Source organism: Bubalus bubalis, chromosome 12 (assembly GCF_019923935.1).
Source record: "Bubalus bubalis isolate 160015118507 breed Murrah chromosome 12, NDDB_SH_1, whole genome shotgun sequence".
In the NCBI taxonomy this organism is placed as follows: domain Eukaryota; kingdom Metazoa; phylum Chordata; class Mammalia; order Artiodactyla; family Bovidae; genus Bubalus; species Bubalus bubalis.
The window spans coordinates 35939932-35953770 of NC_059168.1; the positions used below are offsets into that span (position 1 = coordinate 35939932).

Consider the following 13839-nt stretch of genomic DNA (forward strand, 5'->3'; position numbering starts at 1 on the left):
TTTGGCCACCTGATGCGAAGAGTTGACTCATTGGAAAAGACTCTGATGCTGGGAGGGATTGGGGGCAGGAGGAGAAGGGGACAACAGAGGACAAGATGGCTGGATGGCATCACTGACTCGATGAACGTGAGTTTGAGTGAATTCCAGGAGTTGGTGATGGACAGGGAAGCCTGGCGTGCTGCGATTCATGGGGTCGCAGAGTCGGACACAACTGAGCGACTGAACTGAACTGAACTGAACCCTACCTAATGAGGATGGACATAGGTATAATGCTATTAACTTGATACAACAAACAGTGGGGCTGAACTTTAACAATATTATCCACCACAAAATTTTGTTATGAAGGGAAATTCTGGAGGAGTTAATGAAAAAATAGAACGCCAGAAGATAGTTAGACATTAACAAAGTAAGTACACACATACACCATTAGCAAATTATGTACACTGTGAATTCTGTAGGTATCAGGCTATTACACTAACTTTTTAGAACTGTATCTGTGAAGAAATATCAGTACCTACAAGGATAGCAGAGATGTATATAGGAAGCTCTGATTTCTGTGCCTGATGACGGGAAACGTGTTTTGAAAAACAAGATTTTCAATTTCATTTCAAGCATACAGTTATTCTATATCTTCTACTGTTGTAGGAGGCAAGAAGTTAGAATCAACAAGTCTCAGTCAAAAGTTAAAAAGGCACTAGACATTTGGACAAAGGACCACACTTGAAAAATGGTAATATAGATGAAACAATGGAAAGATAAAATCCTTAAATTTCCCTCATAAGGATAAAGAAGTTCTTTAATCAAGAATTCTCTTATACTGGAAGGTTTCAGATATTCAAACACCTTGGTTGAAATAGTATCACTGAAGTAGTTTAACCTAACTTCTCTTATTTCTAAGTTAATATTCAAGGACATTTTATCAGGCAAAGAATGACAGTTTTTCAAGCTAAGTTATTTTTCTATAATCAATTAAAATCAACCTATTTTGGGGTGGAGGTCAGGATAGAAAAGGAAGTAAATTTGTTTCATATCCAATTCATACATCATTATCAGTGACTGCTGGCAAAAATCACTCTACAGTCAAGACCCTGAGTTGAAGATTATCAGGTTGTCAGTGGTGATATATGAAACAGAGTGAAAATAAGATTGTTTCCATGAATTAGGCTGACCTTCTAAAAATGAAAGTAGAAAAAAATTTTGTTTTGATTATTAAATATAGTACAGAAGTCAGAGAGAAAAATTTTAGTATCATAAATACACTAAGATATCTGATTTCTGTATGTCTAGTGAAAAAATTTCTCAGTGGCAAAGCAGTACTTTTATACCTTTGGCTAATTATCTCAAAGCAACTGGTTAACTAACAGGTAATAATTAAAAAATAGTGGTTTAGAAAAGTGTATTTAGAGCTTACACCCTACTGAGACAGGCTGAGACCTGAGACCTGCTATCATGCTTGCACCTGGACAAACATCTCCTCGAGCAACAATAACAAGAGATTGTGTGCTACTAAAAAGTACTATGCATGCATAGATGGAGCAAATTCTGGACAAGAGAGACTAAAAAACCCAAATGCCACTTCTGAAGAGCCTAGAGCAAAAGGGGGTCAGGGGCAAAAGCAGGGTACTGCGCAGGCCCCCTGCACACACCACCACATAAGACGCTGGCAAGCTACCTAAGCCACTCCTCTGGCCCAAACTCTCCTCACGCTCCTACCCACACCCCACATAAGGAACAAGCTCGCCCCCACTTAGGAAATGAGCAAGGGAACCTGCTGTTTGTTCTCACTCCCACTGCTATAGCAGGGGCTCCAATAAAGCCTTGCTTGAATTTCTAGTCTGGCCTCTGATCAATTTCTATTGGTTAAGGAGGCCAAGAACCCTGGCTGGTAACACTACCATCAAAGCCTCTCCTTTGGAAGAACTGAGTAACTTCTTATTCTTATATAACAAGTTAACAAACTGGAGGGGTAGTGGGAACCATTCCATGACCAAGTGTATTATGCTTCAATAAAAGTTAATTTAAAAAAATACCCAAATTTGAACTTAATATTTGTTCCTCCTTATCATAAGGAAACTGTGCTTCTTGAGGAGAGAAACTGGGTCCCCTTCCCCTTACGTGCTCAAGGCCAATCTCAGACAAAAGACCAACAACAAATAAGCATTGACTAGGTGAATGAAACGTAAATATCTAAAATAAAATGAGATTTTCTCTTTTTAAGAATTCATTCCTCTCCAAACAGAACAGGTTTCAGAACTGTATTTCTTGATATGACAATATAACGGCACTAAACGAGCCATTGTAACAATAGAAAACAGAGAACAACTTTTTCTAGTATTAAACCATGGGCAAAAGACTGTGACTCCTAAAGAAAGGGAAGGAAATACATGAGGTGAGATCCATGATGACCCCAGCCATCTGCCTGGGGACATTTCTAGATTATGGGGCAGTGAGCTCAAGTCCAGGCATAAAAAGAGTAAGGTTGAAGAAAGAATACTCCAAGAACAGGAAACAGCCCAGAAGAGTGCAGCAGTCCGCTGAGCTGAGAGATCAGAGTTTAAGCAGTTGAAATTGGCGGGGCAAAGCCCAAGAGAAAAGAGAACTGTGCTGAGGGGAAGTCCCACTGTGGAAGTCTGCAAAGAATCCTTCCTGAGGTTCGGGTTACACATGTACAAGGAAGATGAATCTTACCAGAGAACTGCTAAAGAGTTAAGAGTGGAACAGACAACCAGAAGACAAACAGCGCTGAGGGGCAATGGAACTCCTAGGAGTTCTGGCCCGGTCAGAGTGGTGAAACCACATGGCTTGCTACTTCAATACCTCATTAACACTCCGGGCATCTATCTAAGAAATCCAAAAGGCAGAGCCCTCGGAATAAAGACATCTAAGACTAAGCACTACTCTAGACCTTCTCTGCTGCTGCTGCTGCTGCTAAGTCGCTTCAGTAGTGTCCGACTCTCTGCGACCCCATAGACGGCAGCCCACCAGGCTCCCCCGTCCCTGGGATTCTCCAGGCAAGAACACTGGAGCGGGTTGCCATTTCGTTCTCCCATGCATGAAAGTGAAAAGTGAAAGTGAAGTCGCTCAGTCGTGTCTGACTCTTAGAGACCCCATGGACTGTAGCCTACCAGGCTCCTCCATCCATGGGATTTTCCAGACCTTCTCTAATAAAGCCTAAATAAGCTCTGATCAAAATGCAGGCAGAGGATGGGAGTGGAGTCCTCCTGGAGGTCAGACCTGGAAAATATGATCTCAACAGAGCATAAAACCAAATCTAAACATATTTAAGGTGATAAGCCAGTAAATAATCTATTATTTTAAAAAAGAAAAAAATCATTATTTCTCAGAGGATAACAAAATTCAAGTCTCTATGAAATACTATCCACAATGTCCAGTATACAAGTCAGAAAGTAGTAAGGAGAAACTAACCCCAAGACGGTCCAGATTCTGGATTGAATAGATTAACTAAAGCAGCTACTATAAAAATATGTTAATATCTATGGTATACAGAGAGCCTAGAGAGAGAATCTGAGCAGAGGGAAAAAACTTAAAAAAAAAAAAAAAGAACTAAATGGAAATTCTAGAACTGAAAAAAGAAACAGATGTGCTTGAAAGAACAGAGATAGTAGAAGAGTTGATGATCTTGAAGACATTAATATAAATCATCCAATCTAAAGAAATGAGAGAGGGAAAAAAAACACTAAAGGAAAACCAACTGTATATTAGGGCCCTGTGCACAACATCAAACAGTGCACCATACATTAGCTGGAGTCCCAGGAGAAAAGAATAAGAATCAGGCACCAAAAAAACATACTTGAAGAAATAATGCCTGAAATTTTACAAAATTTGATTTTAAAAACAAAAACAAAAGCCATATTCACTTACAGATCCCAGAAAATCAGCAAACCAGTGTTTTGGAAGTAGTCACTGTACTTAAGACTTCACATTATATGTAAGTTAAGGATGATTATATACACATACTTGACAGCTCTGTGGAAGAATTTAAATGATTATAAAAGGGGGTGCAAACAACAAGCCACTGAAACCAACTTAGCTATAATAATAGTTTAATTTTTTTCCAGGGCTCTTCAGTTCAGTTCAGTTCAGTCACTGAGTCATGTCCAACTCTTTGCGACCCCATGAACAGCAGCACGCCAGGCCTTCCTGTCCATCAACAACTCCTGGAGTTTACCCAAAATCATGTCCATTGTGTCGGTGATGTTATGCAACCATCTCATCCTCTGTTGTCCAACATCAGGGTCTTTTCAAAAGAGTCAGTTCTTGGCATCAGGTAACCAAAGTACTGAAGTTTCAGCTTCAGCATCAGTCCTTCCAATGAATGTTCAGGACTGATTTCCTTTAGGATGGACTGGTTAGATCTCCTTGCAGTTCCAGGGACTCTCAAGAGTCTTCTCCAACACCACAGTTCAAAAGCATCAATTCTTCGGGGCTCAGCTTTCTTTATAGTCCAACTCTCACATCCATACATGACTACTGGAAAAAATCATAGCCTTGACTAGACAGACCTTTGTTGACTAAAGTCTCTGCTTTTTAATATGCTGTCTAGGTTGGGAGAAGGCAATGGCAACCCACTCCAGTACTCTTGCCTGGAAAATCCCATGGACGGAGGAGCCTGGTGGGCTGCAGTCGTGGCGTCGCTAAGAGTCGGACACAACTGAGTGACTTCACTTTCACTTTACACTTTCATCCACTGGAGAAGGAAATGGCAAGCCACTCCAGTGTTCTTGCCTGGTGAATCTCGGGGACAGGGGAGCCTGGTGGGCTGCCGTCTATGGGGTCACACAGAGTCGGACACGACTGAAGCAACTTAGAAGCAGCAGCAGGTTGGTCATAACTTTCCTTCCAAGGAGTCTTAATTTCATGGCTGCAGTCACCATCTGTAGTGATTTTGGAGCCCAAAAATATAAAGTCTGATACTGTTCCCACTGCTCCCCATCTATTTCCCATGAAGTGATGGGACCAGAGGCCATGATCTTATTTTTTTGAACGTTGAGCGTCAAGCCAACTTTTTCACTCTCCTCTTTCTCGTTCATCAAGAAGCTCTTTAGTTCTTCTTTACTTTCTGCCATATGGGTGGTGTCATCTGCATATCTGAGGTTATTGATATTTCTCCCAGCAATCTTGATTCCAGCTTGTGCTTCATTGAGCCTAGCGTTTCTCAGGATGTACTCTGCATATAAGTTAAATAAGCAGGGTGACAATATACAGCCTTGATGTACTCCTTTTCCTATTTGGAAACAGTCTGTTGTTCCATGTCCAGTTCTAACTGTTGCTTCCTGACCTGCATACAGGTTTCTTAAGAGGCAGGTCAGGTGGTCTGGTACTCTCATCTCTTTCAGACTTTTCCACAGTTTATTGTGATCCACACAGTCAAAGGCTTTGGCATAGTCAATAAAGCAGAAATAGATGTTTTTCTGGAACTCTTTTGTTTTTTCAATAATCCAACAGATGTTGGCAATGTGATCTCTCATTCCTCTGACTTTTCTAAATCCAGCTTGAACTTCTGGAAGTTCACGGTTCATGTATTGCTGAAGCCTGGAGAATTCTGAGTATTGCTTTACTAGCGTGTGAGATGAGTGCAACTGTGTGGTAGTTTGAGCATTCTTTGGCATTGCCTTTCTTTGGGATTGAAATGAAAACTGACCTTTTCCAGTCCAGGGCTCTTATTTGTATTCAAAAGAAAACTGACCATTTTACCATGTCCTTTAAGACTCAGCAATAGTCAATAATTAATCCAATCACCAGGGCTCTTATTTGCATTCAAAAGAAAACTGACCATTTTACCATGTCCTTTAAGACTCAGCAATAGTCAATAATTAATCCAATCATTCAACCGTGCCAAAGACAGTACTAAGCACAAGAGGCATAGAAAGCAACCAACCTACAAAGTAGTTGCCTTCATGGAACTTCTATTCTAGTGGGACTGATAATAAGTAAGCACACTGATAAAATAAGTTCTAACAAAAGTAACTGTGAAATTATTTTTTGGGAAAAAAAAAAAAAGTGAAACTAACCAGGTAAAGTAACAGGCAGTAACTGAGTTTGAGAATGCTATGGTCTGATCTCGGAAGCTAAGCAGGGTCGGACCTGGTTAGTACTTGGTTGGGAGAATGCCACAGTAGAAAATGGGACAGACATCATCTCTTTGAAAGAGAAACTTCTGAACAGAGAGAGACAAGAAGCAGTAAGCATGCAAAAAAGTGGAAGGCGAGTACTCCAAACAGGAAATAAGAAGTGTAAAGGCAGTGAGGTAGAAGAGCTGAGTATGTGTAAGGAATAATAAGATGGTTAGGAGAGGAAATAAAGCAACAAAGGTAGAAAGAAGTCAAATTTTGTAAGTCCTGAAAAAAGTTAGGTGTTTTTGCCTTTTTTTTTTTTTTTTAAGGAAAAATGAATTTGTAGCAACTTCTAGGAGCACAGCTCATCACCTGCTTGTTCGGAACATAAATCTTGAGGAGTTGAGTGATCTGCCCAATGTCACAGAGCTAATGTCTATCAGACTGGAGACCAAGCTTCCCAGCTATTAGTTAGGACTCCCTCAACTAGTCCCGGTAATATTAAAAAGAATAGGAGTCAGCAAACTTTCTGCAAAGAGCCAGAAAATACAGACAGTCCCCAACTTAAGATGGTTCAACAATGATTTTTTGACTTTACAATGATGTAAAAGGGAGACACATTCAGAAGAAACTGCACTTTGAATTTTGATTGGGCTAGCAACATGTGGTATGACCATCTTTCACAACACTGGACAGTGGCAGCAAGCTGCAGCTCCCCAACAGCCAGCCACAAATCACGAGGATAAACAAATGACACACTCGCAACCATTCTGTTTTTCACTTTCAGTATAGTTTCAATAAGTTACATGAGATATTTAACACTTTATTATAACACAAGCTTTGTATAAGATGTTTGTGCCTAATGTAAGGCACAATGTAGGCTAATGAACGTGTCATGAGCACATTTAAGGTAGGCTAGACTAGGCAATGACGTCTGGTAGGCTAGATGTATTAAGTGGATTTTTAACTTACAACATTTTCAGCTTACAGTGGGTTTACTGGGATGTAACCCTTTCCTAAGTTGAGGAAGATCTGAACTCTATTACATCTAGCTTCTCTGGTTCAACATTATATTAATAAGATCTGTCAGTATTATTGCCTCCAGTTGCCGATCACTCCTTTTTGTTGCCGTATACCATTTCATTGTGTAATTGTGTAAATTGTGTAATTGTGCAATTGTGTAAATAGAACACAATTTATTTACCCGCTCTATTGCTGGTAGATGCTGTTTGGATAGCTTTCTGTCTGGGGCTGTTAAAGAGTGTGCAACAATAAGAATATTCTAGTACATGTCACTTTTAGTGAACAGTGATACACATTACTTTTGCATATATTCCAAAGGATGGAATTGTTGGGACAGAAGATATGTACATATTTAGCTTTAGTAAATTCTTCCAAACAGTTTCTCAAAGTGGCTAAAACAAATTCACACTCCCACCAGCAATCTATCTTCCAGTTGCTCCACATTCTCATAAACACTCTGCATTTTCAATCTTTTCTTTTTTAGCCATTCTGGTAGATGTGTAATGTTTACTCTTACCTTAAGCATCAGTTACCTCAAATTCTCTTTGAAAGTCGTCAAGATATGAATAAATAAACAAAATATAACACTGTCTTTGTTCTGAGTTCCTTTGGGACTCATTAACTTGGGTACAAGTCAAGTCACGTTAACTGTAAACTACAATTTCAAATCCTGACATTGGGGTTACAGAAGAAACAATTTGATAACAGCTATAACTGGCTGACAGTATACTGGAGTTCACTATATTCTCTTTTCAAATACATTTTAAATGCTTCACAATAAAAGTTTTTAGTATTTTTCACTAGCTCATGGCCCCATCTGCATTATATGGAAACTGCATTACCTAACAAATTCTACCCCAACAAAGACTAGTTCTAGTCTCCTAAACCTGTCATCTTCTGCTCTGAGACACCTTCCTGGTGGTTCACAGTTGTAAAGGCCATTTGAAGTTTATAACTGGCACAGTGCCAATGAGAATGTCACCCAGGCCATAGGTTTATCTCCCAATTCTGAATATGCAAGATGCCGAAGTACTGCTGGTTTCCCTGCAGTCCCACTGTATAGGCAACATGCTATGTATCTGAGCACCCGTGGAAAAGATGCCCTGTACCCTAACCTTCAACATGTTCTGTCCCTAAGCCTCCTACAGCGTAGGGCCACTAATAACCCTGTTCCTCTCAGAGCTGCTCACAGAAACATATCCTTCACCTTCTGCTTTCAGCTCCTCTCACTACAGGGCTCAAATATGAATTCCAGGCTGTTCTCCAATACCCATGTTTCCCAAAAGCCCCCCTACCTCCCGGTCACGCAAATAAAAATCCCCACCTGAAAACCATTAATTCTACCCCCAAATTTGCCATCTACTGGTTCATGCTCACACAAATGCTCAGATGTCTCAAACATATCTGAATTATAATTTAGGATCATAATGGTGTCCTAACTCTAATGGAAAGAACACAGACTGTGTAGTCAGGCACTCTGCCCAGCTATGAGCAAGTTATTCCCTCATTCACACTTATAAAACAGGACTAATCTACTTACCTAGGGGTTTTTATTTTGACTAAATAATTAATATAAGTAAAATATATTAAGTGCTCAATAAATGTTCCTTTTTTCCCTCCCTCAGTCCCCTTACCCACTTCCTGATAAACTACTGGTCAACTTCTCTTCCTAACAAACTCTACAAATAGGATACTCAGAAGGTTATTAGCTTTTCAATCATGAGGAATTAGGCCATAATTAAAATTACCTCAATTATACAGACCTCTGATTAAACTTCTCTTACTGGTCACCAACACTCCATGTACCCTAAGGTCAGTCTGTCGCCTTTGCGGAATCAATTCTTCTGACCATCAACCCAATTAACTGCAGCAAACATCACCAGCATTACAGGAACTGCATATTCAGGTCCCCTTCAAAATGAGAGTGCAGACTCTCAGGTTTCCCCAATTTACTGTCCAAATTATTTCCTCCATGATAATCACCCACAAATCAGCTTTATTAGTTTAATAAATGCTTGTGTTTAACTTTCCTCCTCCACAGCCATAACTGATCTTACAAACATATACACTATTTCCCATTCAAAATAGGAATTCAAAGCCCATAATCCTTTCTTTCCATGGTCACCTCCTCTATGAACAGTCATTCACTTACCTGATTTTTCTCTCTTTCAAAAAACAGAACTGGGTCTACAGGTAGGCAGATGTTTATTAACACAGAACCTTTACACTTTTTTTTTGTCCTTCCACTTCCTGTCAAAGTTTTCACAGACCTAAAGACACTTCTTTAGATGGTTTGGAGCATAAGTCTGATAATCACCTAATCAACTGAGAATAATGAGGGAAATTCAGTTGCAATTTCTACCATCCTACTGATAAGCAAAGTTGACAGAATAAGTTGGTGTCTTCTTTGTTCCCTCACCTCTCTACATGGGACCCACCTAGTACTACATGCTATGGCAAAGAGGACCAACATTCCAAAGACAGAAGAGGACTATAGCTCATTTAAGGATGTACGAAGAGCTGCACTCTCCAATGCAGAAGCCAGCAGCCATATGTGGCTACTTAAATCTGATTAATTAAAATTAAATGAAAATTTGAATACCTCAATCAAACTAGCCTCATGGAAACTGTTCAAGATCCACACTAGGCTAGTGATTGGACAGTACAAATTTAGGACACTTTCAAGAGTTACTGTACTGTCAAACTCAGCACATTTTTTAGCCTTAAGAATTGTTGCAAGCTCACTGAGCATTTTCTGTTGTTCGGAAGAAAGTCCACTGCCTATAAGTGCAAGAGGCCCATCCCGATGCTGACCAGTGTTTACTACTGAGCAATGACTGGTTGATGATGATTCCTTCTTCTCCGGTAGCAGCAACAGCGATTTCATATTTTTACTGTCTGCATAATCCACAGGTCGCAGACCAAATATGTTGACTGCCTCCCTGGAGCCTCCAAGGCAAGTAACAGCTTGACAATGTGCACATGCCCCTGCTTCACTGCGTCATGAAGAGGTGAGTCATTCTGAAACCCAGCGGTGCTCACCAACGCCTTGTGCTGGAGCAGCAACTCCACCACCTTCAGGTGCTCGTGACTGCAGGCTTAGTGCAATGTGTCCATCTGGCATGGTCTTTAACATTTGGGTCGCTTCCACTTTGTAAGAGGTATTCAACAGAAGGGATGTCACCCTTAATTGAAGCAATATGGAGCAAAGTCTCTCCTCGATGATTTCTCTTCACAGCTGTAAGGCTAATGGGCCACAGCTTTGTTGCTGAGGGACTACACATCATTCGTCTGTAACTTGGACTGTTCAGTGTAGAAGGCAGTGTAGCTGGTGAAAGGCTAACGGATTCATCCAATACAGTACGGCTTTTCCTCCTTAATGTGTCACCAACTTTGTTTGAAGGTGGTGAAGAACAGCCAGGCAATGGCATGTTTCTGAGAGCACTGTTTGCTTAACAGAGTTTCCACCAGTGCTCTGACTGCTGCTTCTGCATCTCTTAGAAACAGGACTGGAAATTCTGTTGTGATGCCCACACTTCCCATTACAACCTAATGGCAAGGATTTCTTGGACGGAAGATAGTTTGCAGAGACTGTCTTCTCAGGAGTCACTACACTTCATTCTTGCTCTCAATTTCTGGAGATTGCAAGGGTTCTTAAGGCTAAAAAATGTGCTGAGTTTGACAGTACAGTAACTCATATCATTGTTCCTGGTGATACAGTTCAAAGCACCCTGAAATGTATGCTTGGAATTCTCAGTGGATGCTGGATCCTAAAATTCGAATGGGTGAAAGCATGTCTACCAAGCAAAGAATGTGAACAGGAAGAAAAGTTGAAATTCCTGAAGGACCACAGAAAAGCAGGCTCAACAGAGAACAGCTGTTGCCAAAGTGGTTTGATGGATGTTACTTCTATTTTGGGGGAACCTTCAAACACTATCCAAAGGACAACCTTTTTAAGCTTGTCGCAGCCAGTGGGGCCCACATCCTCATTAGAAAGCCCAAGCCAGACAGTGACGTGACTCAAACCATCAATACAGTCGCATACCATGCCAAACTTGGTTCTGATCAGCGCTTCTGCACACAGTATATCATCTATGAGGACTTGTCTAATCATCGCCCAGAAACGGTTCGGCAGGGCAAAGTCTGGATGGCTCCTTCCAGCTGGTTTATAGATTGTGTGATGTCCTTTGAGTTGGTCCCTCTTGACAACTGAACTCACACAGTGTGTTAACCTAGTGATTGCACTGTTTTCATCAGTCACATTTTTACAAATAGGTAGACTCATTCATCGGAGAAGATGATGGCACCCCACTCCAGTACTCTTGCCTGGAGAGTCCCATGGATGGAGGAGCCTGGTGGGCTGCAGTCCATGGGGTTGCGAAGAGTTGGACACGACTGAGAGGCTTCACTTTCACTTTTCACTTTCATGCATTGGAGAAGGAAATGGCAACCCACTCCAGTGTTCTTGCCTGGAGAATCCCAGGGATGGGAGAGCCTGGTGGGCTGCTGTTCATGAGGTCACACAGAGTCGGACATGACTGAAGTGACTTAGCAGCAGCAGTAGCAGCAAGTTCCACCGGACAGCTTTGGTCTAGATTTTAGAATTTAACTGAACTGGAATTTAACCTAGAATACTAGGCATATCTACCTCCAAGATACATGCCTGGCAATGAGGACAGGGGGCCAGGCCATTAGTTGTGGTTCCTATGGTTTGAGACAGGTGTTCAAGGAGAGAAAGGAAATGAGTAATTCTGGAACCTGGAAAAGTACTGTGGATTCTCAAAGAGAAAAAGAAAGTAGAATCATAAGATTTGATATTACACTGCCATCCAACAGGGACCAAAGTTCAAGGATAAAGAATAAAGATGAAATAAAACATCTCATTTTGAAGACAGACCCCAGGCAATACAGAGAGTGGAGAGAAAGGCTTTCCTTTCTTCAATCCAAACAGATTCTGTCTATAAGACTCTAGCTGAGACAGCAGAAAAGAAAAACCAGAAGCTCTGAGGACAGGGACACTGCTCTTCCCACAACAGGTCAGACTACTGTGCTGAAGAAACTGTACAAACTGAAGTCTAAGAAAGCAAAAATGATATGAGAACATCATTTCCTGCAATAATTTATAGGGAGACATTTATACTGTTGAAGAAACACAGTTTTTCCATTTCCTATATTTAAGAGGGAAAAAGAAGTAATCTGGGATAACATAACCTGAATATCAAATATTGTTGAAAAGATGAAATGAAGGAAATGGAAGCAGCCGCACATGAAACTTCTAACCAAAATCAAAACTAGGCTGAGGCATGGAGCACACTGAGTGCAGTCACAAGGCCCACACAAAGACTTCATGAACACGTGGACTCAACACAGGATTCTCATCTGGGAGAAACAGGGTAAGAAATAAAGAGCTACACAAAATATAAGTAATAAATCTAGGAATAAGAAACTCAAACTAAAAATAGTAAGCAATGATCATTATTTAATGCAGCATTCATTAAAGAATAAATTTCTAAAGGAAGGACTTTTAAAAACGTGATTATCCTACTGAATGCTCTTTTGGAAAAACGCCAAAAGTGACACTGTGTTCTAAGGAACTCCTGTAGACAAGTTCTGTCGAAACGCAAAAATTGTAGTGAGTTGAGTTTTACATCTACAAGCTAGAAATATACTCTTTCATCTTGAGGCTCAGATTTTGACCACAATTCTACTGAGAAATATCATGATCAGTAAGGCTGTATAGATATGCAGATGACACCACCCTTATGGCAGAAAGTGAAGAGGAACTAAAAAGCCTCTTGATGAAAGTGAAAGAGGAGAATGAAAAAGTTGGCTTAAAGCTCAACATTCAGAAAATGAAGATCATGGCATCTGGTCCCATCACTTCATGGCAAACAGATAGGCAAACAGTGGAAACAGTGTCAGACTTTATTTTGGGGGGCTCCAAAATCACTGCAGATGGTGACTGCAGCCATGAAATTAAAAGGCGCCTACTCCTTGGAAGGAAAGTTATGACCAACCTAGACAGCATATTGAAAAGCAGAAACACTACTTTGCCAACAAAGGTTCGTCTAGTCAAGGCTATGGTTTTTCCAGTGGTCATGTATGGATGTGAGAGTTGGACTGTGAAGAAGGCTGAGCGCCGAAGAATTGATGCTTTTAAACTGTGGTGTTGAAGAAGACTCTTGAGAGTCCCTTGGACTGCAAGGAGATCCAACCAGTCCATTCTGAAGGAGATCAGCCCTGGGATTTCTTTGGAAGGAATGATGCTAAAGCTGAAACTCCAGTACTTTGGCCACCTCATGCGAAGAGTTGACTCAATGGAAAAGACTCTGATGCTGGGAGGGATTGGGGGCAGGAGGAGAAGGGGACGACAGAGGATGAGATGGCTTGATGGCATCACTGACCCGACGGACCTGAGTCTGAGTGAACTCGGGAGTTGGTGATGGACAGGGAGGCCTGGCGTGCTGAGATTCATGGGGTCACAAAGAGTCAGACACGACTGAGCAACTGAAATGAACTGAAATGAAGCATGTATAGAACAGTTTAACCACAGGCTGGACATCTCCTCCACTTACAGCAAGAAGTTGGTGATTTCTGAGGGGTCTCAGAGATTACCTATATATTATATTAGTACCTTTGATTTATACATGAATTTTTAACTGCATCTACACTCTGAAGTTCTGCATCTATTCTCCATTATGCACTTCATTTTTCTATATAATTCAACAATAAAATAATTTTC

At 40.8% G+C, this 13839-nt stretch overlaps 1 protein-coding gene and 1 pseudogene across 5 annotated transcripts in view; one reads left to right on the plus strand and one right to left on the minus strand.

Annotated features, from left to right (window-relative positions):
* The window catches only part of ASB3 (ankyrin repeat and SOCS box containing 3), a 122363-nt gene that overhangs the window by 47275 nt on the left and 61249 nt on the right, over nucleotides 1-13839 (minus strand). The window lies entirely within an intron of this gene.
* On the plus strand, nucleotides 2665-11310 carry LOC102407585 (annotated as a pseudogene).